This window comes from Monopterus albus, unplaced genomic scaffold, assembly GCF_001952655.1.
Source record: "Monopterus albus unplaced genomic scaffold, M_albus_1.0 scaffold180.1, whole genome shotgun sequence".
NCBI lineage: Eukaryota > Metazoa > Chordata > Actinopteri > Synbranchiformes > Synbranchidae > Monopterus > Monopterus albus.
In genome coordinates this window covers 609,614-628,695 of record NW_018128060.1, presented here as the reverse complement: position 1 = coordinate 628,695, position 19,082 = coordinate 609,614, and the positions used below count along the sequence as shown (strand labels likewise).

The following is a 19,082-nucleotide window of genomic DNA, read 5'->3' as shown; positions in this document are numbered from 1 at the left end:
TTAGCTTTACTTCCTCACAGCACTGCTGTATAACATCAAAACATTTTTGAAATGATAACCCTGCCTGTTGCCACAAACTGGGTTTACACATGTATGAGGAAATATAAAAAGGGCCATAAAACCAAACAAAGGAATGTTTGATGTTTTATAAAGTATTTATCTAATACTTTGATTACTGGTTCGTTGTAAAAGTATTGGGAACATAACCAATATAATGAATAAACAGTAAGTGGCCAACATATATTTTATTAAGAGCAGCTTGCAAACATGTTTGTTTGATTAAAACATCACTTGATATAGACATGACTCCTCTGGAATCTTGTTTTATTGACTATCAGTTAAACACTTAATTCTTCTGATTTCAACCTGCCGGATCAATAGCTGGTGTCTGGGGAGAGTGTTGTCCCCGAGGAGCAGACACAAGACCTGGTGGTCCGTCTAACACTGAACTATGGAGGAAAGCTCTGCTATCATTCCACGTTCATCAAGTTTTAATGTACTACTGTAAGAATCGAAAAGAGCACGCTCCATATTTGAACCCGTATCAGGATTATTTGCTTAGTAATACCAAACTGGGTATCAGGCTCAATTTACCTCTACATCCCAAGGCAATATTGTACATGGTAATTTCCTTCTCTGTGATGAGAAACCAATTTGTAATTGAAAGTGAGAATAAATGTTTTAACAGGTAAATCCCCCAGCGAGATGTGTTTGATAATATCTTCTTCTTTGACTTTTGGGACATGGATGAAACCTGCTCTCAGTGGAGCCACATTCCAGTGGCACATTAATCTATTCCTCTGCAGTGTAGTGCCTCTCCCCTGTGTGAGCCTCCACACTGATGGCTTCTGAAATGGGAATTACAGGAGGGGGCAGCGGCTGTATTGCTTTGAATCCGGGACCCCCAAGCTAGGAGGGAGAGCTCATGTGTTAGATTACGAATGCCCTCAGCCTGTCAAAAATCACACCTGCTTCTGGCTTGATGTTAATTTGTTTGGACATGGTTTATAATTTAATTCCACTGCAGAATTAACTTCCAATACAAGAAGCTGTTAGCTGGGGAGAGAGCGATCGGCAGAATGTTCCTCTGTGTGGCTTGACAATCCCAGGTGAATGGTAAAACTCAGATGCTCGCATGTAAAATGCCAAATGCCTATGGGTTTTGTGCGCTACAGAAACCATAATAAAAATGCAATCTAAACTTTTGAGGAGAATTTATCACAACAGAATTCGGTTCGCTTCCCTCTCCCTTCAGGCCTCATGCTTTACTGCCTTTTCTGCTAATGGCAGGAAGGCTTGGCTGTAACTTGCTCTAGCTAAAGAAATACTGTTTGTGGACTAAACAGTTCTTTTTGTGGCATTTTGACTTGGCATTGCAGGAAAAGTGCAGGTATACTATTAATGATGGCTCACTTCCATTTCAGTGCCCCACTAAGCCAAGCCAGTGAGCCAGCATTCACAATTCTGGGTCCCTGGCACTGGCACAACTAAGGGGAATGCAGCTATTATTAATGATATTGGCTAGACCTTTGTTTGCAGAGACAAAACATCTGCCAAGAGAAAGGTTTGTGGAGGACAGTTGAAGATGTTTGTTAGAAATTACTGAGGCAAGCAGTCTCTTGTATACAGTAATTATTTTACCTTAATATCCAGGGTATATTATATTTCTCAGATTTAATAAAGAGTTTCTGAATGTGTGTATATTTGTTCCTGTGCCTTTTAAAGGCCCTGCAGATAATTCCAAGGATAGAAAATGCAAACAATTCTCTCAGAATTTAAACACCAACAGTAAAAATGATATAAATTGTGTGTTTGCCAGAGGTTTTCATGTTAATTTTACAAATTACTTTTTTATTTTCTTTTGCATTTTTTCTGCTCTGGGTCGCCTCCCAGTTGCTGGATGGAAATTAAATGTTGGATGAGTGTTCAAGGTGCCTTATTCTAATGGCTTTGGGGATTTTTCCTTTAGTGCCATCATGATGTTGACATTTATGATTTTGAGAGAAATAACTCAACCTTTGGAGAAACTGTGATCAAACGTGGTGTAGACGTTCACTTCTGATTAACTGTAGAAACTTTTGTGATTCCTTAAGTCTTCATTTATCAGCATCATAAGGTCAGTTTTTAAATTTTTCTACTTATTTGGTTTATAACCAAATACAAAACAAATGACACTTGTTAGCTTCAGCTGAAGGCATGTTAGCATGTAGCGTGTTAGCATACTGATGTTAGCATTTAGTTCAAAACACTGGTGTGTCTAAGAACAGCCTCAGAAATGCTAAGTGTCTCACTTATTTTTATCAACCCTCTCTAAGCTGTGATTGTAATTAGCTTTTTATTAAATCGGTGAGCCACTCTCCTACACAGATTTTGTTGGATGTATGCGATTACAAGTTTTTTATTTTAATTTTAAACAGTGTCTGTTATATGGCTAAACTATAAATTTCTTTAAACAAACAAGGCACACAAGGAGGAAAAAGTGAAAATAACACATAAACACAATTCTGTCGACACTGTGATCAATTTGTGACAACTACTACTGTTTTTTGTAAACTTGACATTGGAATATGAGGCTGGGCTTTTATTTGGAATGGAGAGGTCGGGGGTGGGGGTGGGGGGGTGCCATGTTTTGTCAGATGCTGGCATGCTGGAGGCTTTCGTCAGGTTAGATGACAGCATCACAGTCATAAGTGAGCCCAGCAATTAGGACTGTAGGAAGAAGCGAGTCAGTATGTAATCAGCTCAGAGGTCTTGCAGTGTGACAGAAAATGACATGACTTTAGCTCTTCCATCCAACCCAGAGGATACCACCCCATGACAGGTTTCATAACACAACTACACACTGCTCAAAAACAGGGGACAGTAAATGAAAACCTCTCAGACAGTACTGTATTTCAAGTTATTTTCCTACTGAGCACCAAATCAACAGGCAAAGAGCTCCATTTTTATCTGAGATATATCCTTTGTGCAGTGACAGGCAGTGAGAGAAATTTGGTTTGATGTTAATGTTGCAATATCTGGAATAGTGAATAAGTTAACCAAACATATGTGTTGTGCAATAACAGGTCAAAGCGGAGATGATTTGCAGCTGGACCATGGTTAGCTGTGGGAGAACATTTTACTTTAATGTTATTGTTGTTTTTATGCTGTTTGCACATTTGGCTATCAGAATAGTTCACTCTATTTGCACTACACATAAACAGAATGGATACTCATTTGCATTACATGCTTAAAATGATTGTCCAGCGCTCCACCACCATCACAGGTAGGTTTAGTATTTAAGTTATGCTGTGTGTTCTAACTTGGAGATTCATACTAAGAACTGTCATTCAGCATCAGTTTTTCTCACCGTAACTAGAGGCAAATTTGAGTCTTTGAGCCAAATTTGATTAAAACATAACACCTCAGACATCTAACAAGGAGAGAGACAGCCTCTTATTGTGAGCCAAGGCAGTGAATGAAACTAAATCCACATGTAACTGGCATTTTTCAGCTGACTGCACCAACTCTGGCTCTTTGCCCCTCAGTGTTTAAAGTTCTTCTATCAAGTCTTCTTTTTTTCTGCTCACCCTTTACCCAACAGGTATTGCAAGAGACTCTTAACACTGACTTGCAATTGTGTGTTCAACTTTCTGTCTGACCTCCCTTGTATGATTAATTACTATACTTGTTATAAAATCCGGTACTGAAGTACCGTTATTCAGACTTGCATACATTATAACAATGAGGTGCATCTGTGCAATGATATTCTTGGCTGGTTAAGTTGAACATGTGGCAGTCTTCCTGGAAAGCTGACCTGTGTCGGTCTGTCTACAAGTTAATGTTCAAGTTGTCCAGCACCCATCTGCAACTGCCTCTTTTCTCTCCATCTGTTCTTACTGATGCCGGCGCACACACAGACACGCACACGCTCGTTTCTTCAGAAATATTGCTGCAGGGTAGTAGAACTTTAAAAGCATAAGATTCTCCATTCATTATTTCATCAAGTGCCTTTGAAATTTAGACCTCAGTATGCTGATGGCAGTTATGGTTGATGGTGTGTCATCTTCAAAGAACATAAAACAATACTGTAGATGCCGTGATCCAGTCTCTGCTAAAAGTCCTGTTAGAATCAGTGAAAAGTTTAATCTCACACTCTCCCACCTACCAGCTGCCACACTAGCAGCTCTGTGAAATGTGAGAGACTGAGTTTTGCAAAAGTTATCACATTAACTAGCAGCTCTTTTCTTGATCTTATGGGTGGGTATCTTAACACAAAAATGAATGAATGAGTCATGCATGTCTTTTAATGGAGTGTTATTTTGTCATTTGCCACTGGTGTTTGACCTCATTGTGTGTCATTGCTTTTGAAGTTTTATTTAATTTAATAAGTTGCGGATGTAGGCGCTTATCTTGCATATCAAGTGTGGTTTCAGCAGCTGACTCCTCAGTTTTCTTCTCTATCCAGGCACACCAAGTGAATGTAAATGATCTGAACTTTAGCTGTCTCTCAACATCACATTCTGACAGTGCAGGACCTACGACGGCATGTCACTGGTTTGAGAAATTAAATTGTATGGATGGACAGAATAAATTTATCAATAATGAAAATAATCTTAAGAGATATAATTCCAAACTGAAATGTGGATGGTATTTTGATAAAATATGTTTTTTTTGCCATAAATCTATATATATTATTCATTATTTTTACAATGGATCAAATGACCACATGCCACATGTCACATTAAAGGCTCCATCATTACTTAAGGTGATAATGTTGCATTTTCAGTTTAAAAATATCATATAATGAAAGCCTAAGTCTAGGAATGGCAAATACATGTGTCTTTTTAGCTTCAGCATGTGTTAATAGTAACCCTTAGGTTAGAACTCATTTTCAAAATGTTCCTGAATACTCAAAAAAAAAAAATTGTCCATTATTCATGGATCCATCATGGTTCATGGTTTTGCACCTGTGCTGCTCACTGGTGAGATGTTGGTAATAAACCATTTTCCTCCAGCAGTGTGCAGTTGTCCAGTTCAATGTTGACAGCTATTTGTCATGCTAACCTCCATACAAGGACCTTGAAACTAATTAGCCTAAAATACAATGAATCAGAGTTGTTATTAAACAACTCAACACACAGCATATCTTATCTCTTCGATGCACTTAAATCACTTTAGACATGAAATGCCAACTCTCTGGATGCTCCTGCCTAACAGACACCATATGCAACTTGCAGATGATGAGGATCAGCAAAGGTCCATGTGTGGGATTATGAGTTTGTGGGTAGAATTAGAACTGACTGGTGTTCTTCATTCCCTCTGGACGTGACCTCTCCCCCCTCTCTGGCCACAACAGACAGGCCCGTTAAGACGCAGGGAGAGAACCAGCCTGAATGTCTATGTATTCAATCCATTTCAAAAAGCCAGCTTCTGAAATGATTGACAGAGAGGAGAGGTTATATTTATATTTAACCTTATAGAAATACATGAGATTGTTAAAAAATACTTAAGTGCAAAATGGCTTGGCAGTGAATAAGCAAACAGCGAGAAAAAGCAATGGGAAGCATAATGCATGAATTGATGGACTGATTCAAGAGGATGATGGAATACATAAAGGCATCAATATAGAAATTCAATTTTCAAGCCAAATAGAATCATTTGTGCATGCAACATTTTACTTTGACACAGGGAAGAAAAAAAACCTTTAAAAGATTTTAGTATGGAGATTTTTGAATGGCATTATTGTGCCCTCTATCCTTTACTTCCAAAGTGGTGGAATTTTTTAAAATGATAAAATCACTTAAAGGCACAGACACATCCACTCTTTGAAATGAACTCTTTGGCTTATAAGGCAACTTTTTATCAGCCAAATCTGACAAACGCTGGCAATTTATGGGTTACTACATCTATTTATACATATTTAAAATATTATTCATTTAATCAAAATTTGTGACTATGCCACTCTACTACTTCAACACAGCAGAATCTGGTCAGAACTCATTTTTCAAAAGTTGACAAACAATTGTCATCATGCACACCTTTTTTTTCACAGCTGTTAAAAATGTATGAGATGAGTAATGCAACGGAGAAGATTATGATTAATCACCACACCCTCCTACTTATATTTCACTTAATGCAACCCTGCCTGTTTTACCACTGGACCAACATTTCTAGACAATGAGCAAACATCCTCGTGCAGTGGCCATTAAAATGTTGTGTTTAAAGGCACATGAGTCTGCAGCTGGACTTTGAGACATTTAACAGACAGGACTATACAGCCTTCTTATCTGACAACAAGAATGAGCAAAATAATTTTCCTCATACAAACTCGTACAAATTATATCCACGCAGTTATTCCTGAGAATGTGGTTGATGACCCACAGATTACTCAAGTGGGTTTGCTTCTCCAGAACTTATATTTCTGTTTTCTGCACTTAATGATAAATCAACTACTGATTCTGGTGTGTACATTTCACTGCTTCAAATAAATGTACTGCAAAAGATTAAGCTAAGTTCATATACAGTGCCTTAATTTGTATTGGACAAGGTAGAAAGACAAGCAAGTAAATGAAATAATCTCACTTGTTTTAAGTGTTTAATGGCCTACTGTGGCTGCTAATATCTGCTCATAAAAAGTAGAATACATTTTGTTTTGTGAGATAAAAAAATGGATTAATGTAATTGTCCTTACATTTTTCAGGGAGGTCTGGAATGTTTTCATTAGAGAACTGAAGAAAAAAAAATCAGTGTTGCCCTTTGGAAATCAAGGCTGCCTGGTTACAGTCTCCTGACAGGCACAGAGGTTAATAGCAGCGTCATTAGTAGAGCGCAGCTTTAGGACCCAGGGAGGCTGACGCGGCTGCTTCCTGCAGGAGAAGCATGGACAGACTCGAATGCGCTGGCTCTCCACCGCCGCACTATACATAACAGCACAGGATATTCTGTTTTTTGTTTTTTCACCTTGAAGGATAAGTTTTATCAAAGAACTCTGCTGTGGTGCAGCTTCCGATGCTTTGTTTCTAGAAAGAGGGATAACCAGCGTCCACTCAAGTCGCGCTTTCATTAGTTGCAGTCTGTGCATTTCCCCGGTTTTCCTTCTCGACAACGTGCGCAGTGCATAAAAGTTTTACGGACCCGTCGGTATGGATCACTTCTGCTTTTAAGTGTCAAACACGTGCAATAGGCTTCGCATCATTTCAGAGAGGTAAGCTGGATTTCACGTGTGTCTGTGAAGAAGGCTGCCAATGCTGCGACAAGCGCAGTTTGTTTGAAAAAGAAAAAGGTTTGTGCTGTTCTTTCTGCCGGTGTGGAGGGTAGTCGTGCAATGTTGTCTGTATGATTCATACTGCCTTTGCTGCAGTTGTTTTGACTGTAGACACAGCTTAGACATACAAGCCCACATTAGGCTATGCGTAAAGCATAGTGCCTTCACGCAAGTCACACCTCTGTCCTCATAGCGCGCAAGACAAGAAAGACTGCTTAGTCAGCCACCCTTATGTCACTTGGTACATATCATGATGCCGTAAAATCAGCAGTTTATGGTAAAGACCGCAGTTAGTGTAGTGTTGTGTTTTGATCTGACAGGTGTGCCTGTTACCTGTCACATCAGCCTGTTGACAGACTGACGGGACGCTCGTGCTGCCCTGGCGGAGCTGTCCCCTCTCCGTGGTGCTGAAAGTTTCCCATCTGGCCACATGGCTTGTGGCATCCCAGGAACGGCAAGGACGGGAATAAAGCGACGCGTAGATGTTGTGTAGTTTCTGAAGACATTTAAGATTTAAAGGCTAAGCTCGACCAGGCCATTTATCTGTCAGACTGCAGGAAATGAATAATGCAAGGTTTGTACGCTGATGCATGCAACTCAGCCAGCACTGAATTTCAGCAGGGATTGCACCGGACAATGAAGAACGATGAACCAATACAGTTTAAATGAACACAGATGGAATTCCAAAAGGGTGAGTCTTTTCCATGGACAGCCATCAAAGGCTCGTTTTAGTGTACTGTATATGGTAACATTTAATGGACCGATTCGTGTAACTGAAAGTGTGGTGAAGCAGTTTTTCACAGTTTCAGGGACTTTGCTTTGCTTTGCTGTAGGATTACAGTAATATGAATTACCTGTCACATTTCACACAGTAGTTAAAGATTCTGCATGTCTGTGTATTTTATGTTAACCAGGACTCTCCCCTTTCCACAGTAAATGAGAAGACTAGTGTCTTTTACATGTGGTGTTAAAATACCTCCAGTGAAAAGGGTGGATTTGTTACTGTCCACTCTGAGAAGCCTCTTCTTTGTGATTGCTCCTATCACTGATCTGACACTCTGCACCTTTCTGAGATTTACGACATGGCTATGAGGATTTCTGTGGACAGGTGGAGTGTCACCCATGCTGCTGCTGTGGCATTGCTTTATTTTCTCTCATTCCCATGCTCCTGACTGTGATGTAGTCAGCCCTGTGATACTGTGGGAGTCTCTCTGGTCTTGGCAGCGCTAACCACCGTGGTACTTGCTAGACTGATTCACTTTCCCAGAGAGCTGAAGAGCCGTTTTTATGTTTTTGTTTTATCATCCAGTTGCAGTGATGGAGGTGGTTGAGTGGATTTTCCAATCAATGATTTGCTTTCACTTTATACTGCAAACCCCATTTGCCTATTTTTTCAAGGATAACTCTTTCAAGTCACCATTAGCTATTATTGAAATAATAAGATGAACTATTCCTAATGCAAGGCCCTCTTAATTTTTGACGTGATTTTATCACTTCATGCTTTTGAAGAATAAAAATTGGTTTTTTGGACTGTAATCTTAAGTCCTTTTCACTGCGCATCTGGTCTACATATCAGTGTGTTATCATTTTCTTTGTCATGACCATGTCCTGAATGACGTATCACACTAGGTTTAAAAAAGGGCTAATTCATTCCAAAAACCGAGATCAAATACAATACAGAAATTAAGGGAATATTCATGAAGAGTAGGAATGAAAACCACTTTATTTGCAGCTGTTGTTTGTGGAATGGGTGACTTTGCCCACTGTGAACTGCTGGTCACACATTTCTGGTTGCTCGGGTAAATCTCTCTAATCCAGAGAGGGGGACCAGATATGCCTTCATGGCAAATTTGGGGCTTATCAGCAGACTTAGAATTTTGTGTGTGGCAGCTAGTGGAACATTAATAGATTTCATCTAACGGGATTAGTGATATTTGGAAATAGGACATGAGGCAGAAAATGAATAAGACATTATTACCCAGTGAGCAAAACCAACAACACTAACTAATGTGTGAACAAAGAGTCAATGAAAGTCACAGAGTTTTCTTTCATAAACCCCTCAGCATTGCACTACAGAATAATGACTATATTTACAGTCAAATTTAGAGTAAAAAAAAAAAAAAAAAAAAATCTCATTTTCAAGTCTTCATACTCACTTGTGGAGACGACTGAAAGGCATCTAAAGGATGCTATAAAAGATGTACTAAAATCATTAGTATTTCTAGTACAGAAAATATTTTTGTTATAGAAACTGAAAAAAACACAATAATAACCTTTTGTTATAGGTAAAAATGATAGAGAAGTTCCCATCACTCTACTTCATCTTCCTTCCATCCTCAAGATGTTTGAATGCCTTGAGGCTGCTGACGATTGATTTGTGTTTTATTGTTTTTATTTTTCATTCCAATGCCATACTGGATGAAATTACTGTCTTGCAACATTGCTTGATTGAAAGGCCTTGTCATCTGTGGCTCATCCCCTCAGAGCCTTGAGGCTGCGGGTTTGCCAACAGGGGGATCCTGTTCCCTCTGACACCTGACCTCACATGCAAAAGGTCGAGCACTGCTAGCCGACGGTAGGCCTCATCATTCCCCTCTTGACACGGCCATTATTGTGCCCTCTGGATGGCATGTCAGTGTCAAGTCAATTAGTCATGTGTAGAGATAGTTAGGGTGTGTTTGCCATTTGGACTGTGTCAGTCAACTGCACGTGAGAACACAATGCTACAAGATTATAATTTCTATGGACATTTATAGACTCACTGTATGCCATGACATGCAGTTAGCATTTGACGGGTTTTTATCATACTAATGATTGTGGGGATTGTATCCACTTGAATCGGGGTTTTTGTTGTTTGTGCTGATGTGTTGCAAAGACTCATATGTACTGAGGACTTCAGCAGCATAAAATTCTGTGAGTTAAGAACAAATGACATCTTTGTCCTCAACGACAACAATGGGACAAGGAGAGGAGGATGCAGAGTAGAGAAGATTAGGAAACTGGCCAGAAAACATGGCGATCAAAGATCTCTGCCGTTGACTCTCAAGGAGATTTATTGTTGTGTGCATTAATCTGCAGCACCACATGAAGATGAATACTGTTAAGTACCTGGAAGATTACTTGAAAAAAAAAATCTTCATTATATATTCTGTATGTGTCACTCATTTTTAAGCAGTTACTCAAATTATTGATAGTTCTAGAAATGGCAGAAATAGATCCCAAAACTATAAAAAAAAATTATTGATAGGGATTTATTAGTGAGGTCTATCAGCTGTTAGATGTTACTGTCTTGTCTTCTGTCATGGAATAGGGATTTGTTCTGTCCTCAAATCTTTAATGCCACACCAATGTACAGCTGCATGAAGTTTGAAATGGAAAAAATGAAAAAATGTAACTAAGGCAGTCCATTGTGGTTTTTCCTGAGGATAACTACATTTACTGCTCCACAACTCACAGTAATGACCCATATAAAATATGATCTTGGTCAGTGTAGTTGTATTAGTAGTAGTAGTAGTAGTAGCCAGCATGAAGACGTTCAGTCCCACACCTCACTCTAACAAATATTTAAAAAAAAAATAGAGCCAATCCTTAACCACTTGCCACTTAGCATTAAAGAAAATACATTGTACTGGGAGTAAGCCTTTATGATAGGCTGCTGTCCTATCCAGGGGTTTGTGTTGTACACTTGCTGTAATCTGCTTCATACCTCTGCAGTGGGTGATAAGCTCCTGGCCTGTGAGCCGCCCCAGCATGAACAAGGCTTACTTACATTAAAGGATTACAGACAAATGTAAATGCTCACAAAACCACTGTGTGGATGCAAAAAGCCTGCACTGTTCACCATCAGTGTCGAGATGCCTGGAGCACGTAAGAGATTTGTAGTTTGAGATTATATCAAAAGTTATTGTGAAATCAGTTAAAGTTATTTTTGCTAAAAACCTGTGTATGTATATCCTTGGTGTTTGTTTTGAGTTGTGATCATATGTAGTAAAAGAAAAAAAAGAAGTAATTATTAAATACTGTAGCCACCAAACATGCTAGTGCCCTCAACAGTAGTGTCGCACAGTAATTTGACTGGTGCAGTATTTACAGGTTAGCTGTGTCCTGGTTCAAGTTATGGCATAATATAAGTCTACTTAGCTGTGAATTTTGACAGTCTGATCATTTGACATCACCACAGTGGTACTATGACAGTGAAACCATTAACGCTAGCTAGACAGCCCCTCCTTTCTCTGTGGGACTAACATAACATGGAGTGTACATGAGCTGGAATTTAGGCAGGTGTTGAGATAAATTGCAAGTTGGAATGATGCTAACATCAATAAGCTAAACTCACTAGTGTCAACCAATTTGTCCAACTTCCACTTTTTATGTGGAGGATGAAATTAATTGCACGATAAATCCTCTCATATGTTAAATGTTATAGAGGGACATCTGTCTTAAATCTCAAATAGCACACTCTGTTGTTATAAAAGGGTAAAAAACTTTGTTCATATCCTATACGAAGCTAAGATGTCTCCTAGCAACACTGGCTCGCAAATGTCAGTCAGCTGTTGCCATGAGAAACGCCCACCAAGGACCCTGATGGTTCTCTTCTCTTCTAAAAATGGAAAAACATGCACATTAGTTGCAGTATTGTCAGTTTATTCTTTTCCCACATGAAAATTAAGCAGAATTCAAATGTCAGTTCAGCTTTAATATGAAAAATGTTGGTTTAAATGTCTCTTTGCCCTTTAAATGTCCTCTTACATGCACAGCTTAAATATCACGATATGTACAGTATAAAAATTCTCCCAAAACCCCAGCTTTGCGCACCTTAAAAGAGGTGTGATTAAAATTCTTTTTTTTAGTCTGGACAACCCCCACGCCCACACACTGAGCATGTGGTAGGATTTTTGTTGTCTGTTATTTAGTGTTTCTTCTTGTGGGAAGTTGCTTTAATATTTAGCAGGTTTTAAATGTAATAAAACAGCTTGAATTCCAGTTGGAGGCTGCGCTGAGCTACCGAGCTGTCATTAAAGTTCTTACATTGTCTTTTTATTCAGGACTGTCCTGTGCTTGGACATGGTTTGAAATGTTGGGATAAGGCAACAAAAAGATTTTCTTAGCCTCTCCTTTTTCATTGTCTCCCTCTGCCTCCTCATCTTTTTCAAATCTCTCTGGCATAACTGATTACTAGCTAACTACTCTGATTAAGAGTTCTTTGGTCTCTAGTCTTGGCATGTGCACGTCCATGTTACCTGTAGCATAAATAATGTGTCTGATCTTCTGCAACACAATGATGAGGCTAGAACACAGAAACCATGGTGAGGTCACTTCTGGTGTGTCGGTGTTGGCTTGGATTGGTGGCACAGGTTGTTATTTGCCTGATGTTGTTTGCCTCATGCAGTATCTTTAAACATACAATAGTGTCAAGGTTTGTGCATTCTCAGCAGTGGCTCAGTGTTTGATGTCAATATTCAATTCCAAATAGGATGAGGGAAGAGTACACAGCTGAAGGGTACTGCTGTGTCTAATTTTGTAACAAAGTCGGATGTATTCTCTGGAGGCCTGTGTGTATAAATGCATAATTTATGTGTTTGTAAAAAAAAAAAAAATCCACCTGCATGAATGTGAACACACTTTAAGAACTGATAAATGAGAGCAACTCAATAATATTGGTTTTCTTAGAAGTAGTTTCAAACAATGTAAAGTTGCATTTCTGATGTTTAATTAATTTTACAACTATATTTTAACCAGGTTTGTTAGAAGCATTCTAAGATTAGTTTAATTACCTTCTATGAAGGAAACTAGAGAAATGAATCTAATACATTTTGCCCCACGCAAACATCAAACAAGCCCAAGCTTGTTGGGTCTCCATCCACAAATTTGTTGGACTGCAGTGTCGTCCTCCAATTCTTCTACAAGGTAAGACCTGTTTTATCACAGATAGAAATCAGCTCATAAACTAGAGATTGTAGTAGTTGAACATGATGTGTTTTACTGTGCTTTAGGTAACATTTCTAAAAGTTCAGCCAACCTCAGCCATCATCTGTGTGGCTCCAGGTTCAACAGTTGACTTTTGCTACCATTCGCTTACTTTAAAATACATGTACATTTAAAATAATGTGTAAACTTAGCTGAGGTATGGCTGCTAGGAGCCTAGTTAACACTTTAACAGACATCATCAAGGGACTGATTGCAAGAGCTGTTTTTCACAGTTAATAATTTAAACTAATCAGACTACTCACCTGATGTACATATCCTCAGATTAAACAGCTCAAGCCTGTGCACAGTTTAAAATCACATTTTCTGTAAAAATGTAGGCAGTGTTGTTTTACATGATTATGATTAAAAAAATAACGTTGCTGTTTCTACATCTCTGTTGCACATTTTGAATAAAAACTTTCTCTATCTTTGACATTTTTCCACCATACACTTTCTCTGTTTATATTTCAAATAGTGAATCAATAAATAAAGTTCGTGAAGTGTTTTTTTGTTTATTTTTACCGTTTAATAAGTGAAACCTGTTGGAAGAATTTTTTTAACACAAAATTGCTCTGCTAAAAAGATTATGAAAGGAATTATGTATAAATGTCATTATGTTTGATGAGTTACTGACTAATTATGTAAGTCAGTAATGTATGATTTAAAACCCTCTCACAATAATACTTATGTAAGTCTAAATATCTTCAAGTAATTAGCTGTCTTATTTCATTTTAGCTTATGTAAATATAAATTTGATCACTTTTTTTTACAGTGTAATTTGTCAGTTGTGAGAATACAGCACATGTGTATCTACTTGTGTGTCTATGCAAGTGTTTGTGCTGTGTCCTGTAAAGTGAATGCAGCAGGTCACACCTGCACATCATCTTGTCGAGCTTTCCAGTACAAACAAAACCAGTAGACGTCCCATTTGAGGCACTGGAGAACATAAGATAAAATGTTCAGCGTTGCAGTAACGCAAGTCGATAAAATGACAAATGGATTAATATGTGTAATAGATATGGTGAAATGCGCTCTTCGCTAGTCCACTGAGAATCAATGGCCATGTTTCCTGGACTGATGTGTGAAGAGCCTATTTTTCCTCATGTGTGTACACGTGCTTTGTGCAGTAATAGCTTTGCTTAATGGCGGGCTGGCGTGGCCCCATGGACATCGTTTGTCCCCTTTAATTACCTGGAGGTAGAGATTGTTATTCATGGTACGAGACAGGGGAATCGCCCTCTGAATGCCCCCCTTCCCTGAGGCCCACTGCTCTGAGCATTGATGTGGGAGGATGTGCAGAAAACAGATGCTACCCCATGATTTCTGAGTGTTTGTGGTAATGATGAGCTCCACTAAGCTGTTTTTCAACCCTTTTTAACGGTGGTTCAACCTGATTTAAAGTCTGATTTTTATGGATGGAGCAGTGGTTTCCGATCCTGCCCATCATTAAGGGCCATACTAAACTTTTTATATAGCAGGTGTGTATGTCTTTACACTGGTCTTCTTAAGTGGAGTTTAGGGCAAGTCTGCCTTGTTGCTTTATGTCAAGTCTGCTACTGTTTCCTTTAGAATCACATCAGTAGTTTTATGCCATTCTCTGCAAACTGTGCAAAGTTCACACACGACCATCCTCCAAAACTTTTTTTACATAGATTTTCCTGCCAGGCAGCCATTGATCACTATTCATTTAATTTAATTTGAAAATTAACATGCAGATACTTTAAGACCTTTAGAGATAGGTAATCAATCACATTTTTTGCTCATATAGTATTCCTTATTGTTGAGCTGAATTGAAAGCACTTCAGAACTCTCTTTATTGATGCATTCATAGATGTGACGTTGGCTGATACTGCAGCTGTCCTTGGAGCTGTCCTAGGTATTTTGGCATTTCCTGGATTCAAAAGGCTGATGGTTAGGAAGTCACGTCTTCATTTTCAGTTTTGAAAATGCTCAAAATGTAATATTAAGACACACAAAGACATCACGGATATTCAGGGTTCATAGTATAGATATTGGTATCATTGATGAGAGTGGTTTACTTGTCCTCCTTGTCCCATATGTGAGTGTCTATCCTGTCAGTGTTTAAGTGTAGGACGTGATCCCCGAGGCTGGCTCTAATTCCCAGTGGTGTCCATCAGACCCCTGTCCCTCCAAGCTCTGACAGAAGGAGCTATTATTTTCTCATCGCCCTGGTGGCCTGTGTCCCCTGAGGCCTCGCCACCACGTGACTGACAGCTATGTAAACAGAGCCAGCCCCAGGGTGAATGAGTGAGAGCTCAATGCAGTGATGCCCTTGTCCCTGCCCCCCTCCTCCCAAGACTCCTCCTCTCTTGGTGTTTCCCCACCGTGAGCTGGTCCATCCTTAACCTCACCTGACACTCAGGGTCAGAAGTCACCTGTGCTGAAGTGAGGCTTTTTCTGTCCTTGCTGCACCTTAGCCACCAGCAGACCAAAAAAATAACAAGCCCTAACACCCTAATACTTTTGCCATCTCATTTTGGTTCTTCCTGTGATATTTTCAATATTTTTAGATGCACTCTATTAGTTCTTTTAATGCAGTATCATAACAGCATAGCAGAAATTGCATGGGGCTGCCCCAGCTCCTCTGTGTGTGTGTGTGTGTGTGTATATGTGTGTGTCAGTAGGTCTAAATCCTTTGTAACTAAGACAGATGACTGTGTCGAGGTTGTTTCCCCACAGGGCTGGGAGACGAGTTCTCCACGCACGCTGCTCTGCTCCCTCCACTTTGCCTGGTTTTGTTGGGCCACGCTGCTTATTATAATGACCTAATGTAGATTCAGGATCAGCAGCCAGAGGCATCCATCAACATCAGGTCACAAGACACATTCTCCTTTGAATCTGTCTGCTAGTTTGTGTGTCTGGGTGTGCATGTATATGTATATGTTCATGTTTAAGTGGATGAATGTACATACACTTGTATAAACATCTTGGATATATTCAGAGTAATTTTTGTGAAAAAAAAAAAGCCAGGTAAAATATAGTACTAGTATTATCTCTTCTTGGTTGTATGCCTCTGCTAACCAGTCAAATTCAAGGGAATGGGACAGATGTGAGGTCACTGACCTTGACCTTTGACCACAAAAATCTAATCAGTTCATCCTTGAGTCCAAGAGGACACTTGTGCCAAATTTAAAGAAATTCCCTCAAGGAGCCCCTAACATAACACTTCACATGAATGGGCCAGACGGGCACAAGGGCAGACGGACATACAGCCCAAAAACATAATGCCTGTGGCTGTGGCTATTATTGGCATGGTGGCATAAAAATACAACTAATACAATACTGCCTGTGGATTGTACTTCCATTCATCCATTATCTATACCACTTTTTCCTGAACAGGGTTGCAGCTGTCAATAAACTGATATCGTAAGCAAATTGAACAGAACTTCATTAAAATAAAATAAACAAATGGTTGCAAGTCATAACAGTTATCTTGTTTCCATGATGTGATTAAGGAACTCTTGTTCACTTTGACTGGAAATTAGAAATATTCTGTTTTAAAGGTTCCTGTGGGAGTTTTAGATCTCCTGTAATGCCATGAGGCTGTTATTCAATGAGTCAGTCCCTGATTTGTTTAATTCAGGCACGTGCATGCAGATGCACAAGTATGTGTGTGTGCACATGGGTGACATATTGTAAAACAGTCCTCCTAATGGTATCGCACTATTTCGCCAATACACATAACCCTGCTTGGCATAGATTATTGGGTTAAGTCATACTCAGATAACTTTTTGATTCTATCCTTAAATGTAATTTAGTCTCATTAAATGCAGAAAAACAGCTCATGTTCAGTTGTTGAATGTCTGAAACCAACTGTATTGTAAGTTTGTTATAAAAGCTTGATTTGTTCATTAAAATTGATTCTACCTTTAGTATTTCTCCTATTTCGTCCTGTTGGAGCATGTTAGACATTTTGTGCTATGAGACAGACAATCCTACTTGTTCTACTCTGAATGAACGTTCCACAGAACAAAACATTCAGTCCTGCTTGCTCTGTCTTTGTTGCCTGCAGTGTATGGCTCTTTCTCATCACTGTATTTAACTGACTTAAGTGATGTTTTATGACCCCCAAGTATCAAACTGCACTCAGTAAAGCTTTTAAGAATAACTCAAACATATATAATGATATAGGAGCATCTGTAACTTCAGCGTTTTCCTGTTATTATGAGCATCATATTGCATTAAAAGAGTGACAGTCAGTAAAGGTTTCCTACTGTATATATCAGGTTTTTTGAAATGCCAGGTGTCATATTAAGTATATTTAAGAGGTCCTTTAAGAGCATTTAATAAGTAGTCCTAGTATATGCCGTACATTTATCACTCACTGTTTTCCCTAATTCAACTTGAGAAATGAAAGTATAGTCTTAAAAAAACATGCCTATTGTTTTTGGACTGATTAATTTTAGTAGCATTTGTTATGCATATTGCTCCTTTTACTGCAGGATTTCATCCATGTAGGTGCTTTATTTTTCTGCTGTGCCATCCTGATCTGAGTTTTATGTGTTTGTTCTTGTTATTTTAATGGACAATTTAACATGTGGCTGAGGGACATTTAAAATTTTCCACTTGGCTAACACTGGCAAATGTAGAGCAATGTTGATCAATGTGCATTGTTCCTGTGGAAAATAAAAATGAATAAATAAAGCACTATAGCAATAGTCAAACAATAAAATAGAAAGACCAAGTCCCATGTGCTTTGTAAATCCCCTTTTCTCCAGTTCTAACACATACTCAGCTCTCAAACTTATGACTCACTCCATCCTGAGCCACTTCAGAAAAGGTGTTACAAAGATAAGGTCATAGTCTTTTAAATAGTCTCTGAGTTTTGGAGAAATATTCTCTTTTTACTTCAACAGAAAAAAAAAACAGTTCTCATACCTGCATGGTACAGTAACTTTAAAGGTAATGCTAGCAGGCGATCAGCCTAGCTTAGCATAAAGACTGAAAACAGGGCAAGCTACATTGGCACTGTCCAAAGGTAATGAAATGTGCCTACCCATTGTTTCTCAGCCACAAAAGTTAGTCATTTAACTGAAGTGTTAAATGACTAGCTTTTGTTTTGCACAGAAAACAGCACATACAAACAACATGCTATTAAAAAGGCTACAGATATTACTATGCATAACCTGTTGCCTCTGGACAGGCTAGCTGTTTCCCTCCGTTTCCAGTATTTATACTAACCTAACCCAACCAGCTCCTGGCTATTGCTTTATACTGTACAGATGTGATGGTCATTATCATTTTTCTTATCTAGTAGCTGGCATGAAAGGACCTAAGCATTTTTTGCAAAATTCTGAACTATTCCTTTAAATGTAAAAACTGAAAAACAAAAGATTTAGCAGGTTTCAGAATCTGTAATTTGTCTGTACAGTAATTCTCTCTTCACGTTCTTTTAACGGAGGTGGAGATACAGTATGATTTCATTCTTTCGACATCTCTGCCCTCATATGCTCTTATAGAGCACAGATGAGAGCATGTGTCTCCATTTTAGTAGAGTGGGCGTTACTCACTCTTGACAGGACAAAACTTGGTAAAAAGGGCAACATCTCAGGAGGCAGTTTTCTGCTCTTTCCTGATTTATACCCTGATCTTGACAACAAGTTAATGCTGGTGCTGTTCTTTAGATATACGCCCCCAGAGCTGGCCCAGTAGCCATGCAATACTGTAATAAGTCACTTTATGTTAATGCAGCTTCGCAGAGCATGTGAGTGCAAAGTTAATTCTACTAAGTGTGTCTAAGTCGTCTGCAGTACAATGAATATTCAGCTCAGTACTGTTTCCCTGCCACAGATGAATACAAAGAAGGAATCTGAAACAGCCTTTTTGTAAGATTTCTGTGAAAAAAACA

General features: G+C 38.9%; 1 protein-coding gene across 6 annotated transcripts in view; it reads left to right on the top strand.

Annotated features, from left to right (window-relative positions):
* Positions 1-19,082, top strand: part of robo1 (roundabout, axon guidance receptor, homolog 1 (Drosophila)) — a 306,681-nt gene that overhangs the window by 80,337 nt on the left and 207,262 nt on the right. The window contains exon 1 of one of the 6 annotated variants that reach the window (XM_020616831.1): positions 6,847-7,186. The exons of the other annotated variants lie outside the window; for them this stretch is intronic. The gene's annotated coding sequence lies outside the window, so the exon portion shown is untranslated. Of the gene's footprint in view, positions 1-6,846; positions 7,187-19,082 lie in introns of those variants that run through there. 6 annotated transcript variants of the gene reach the window in all.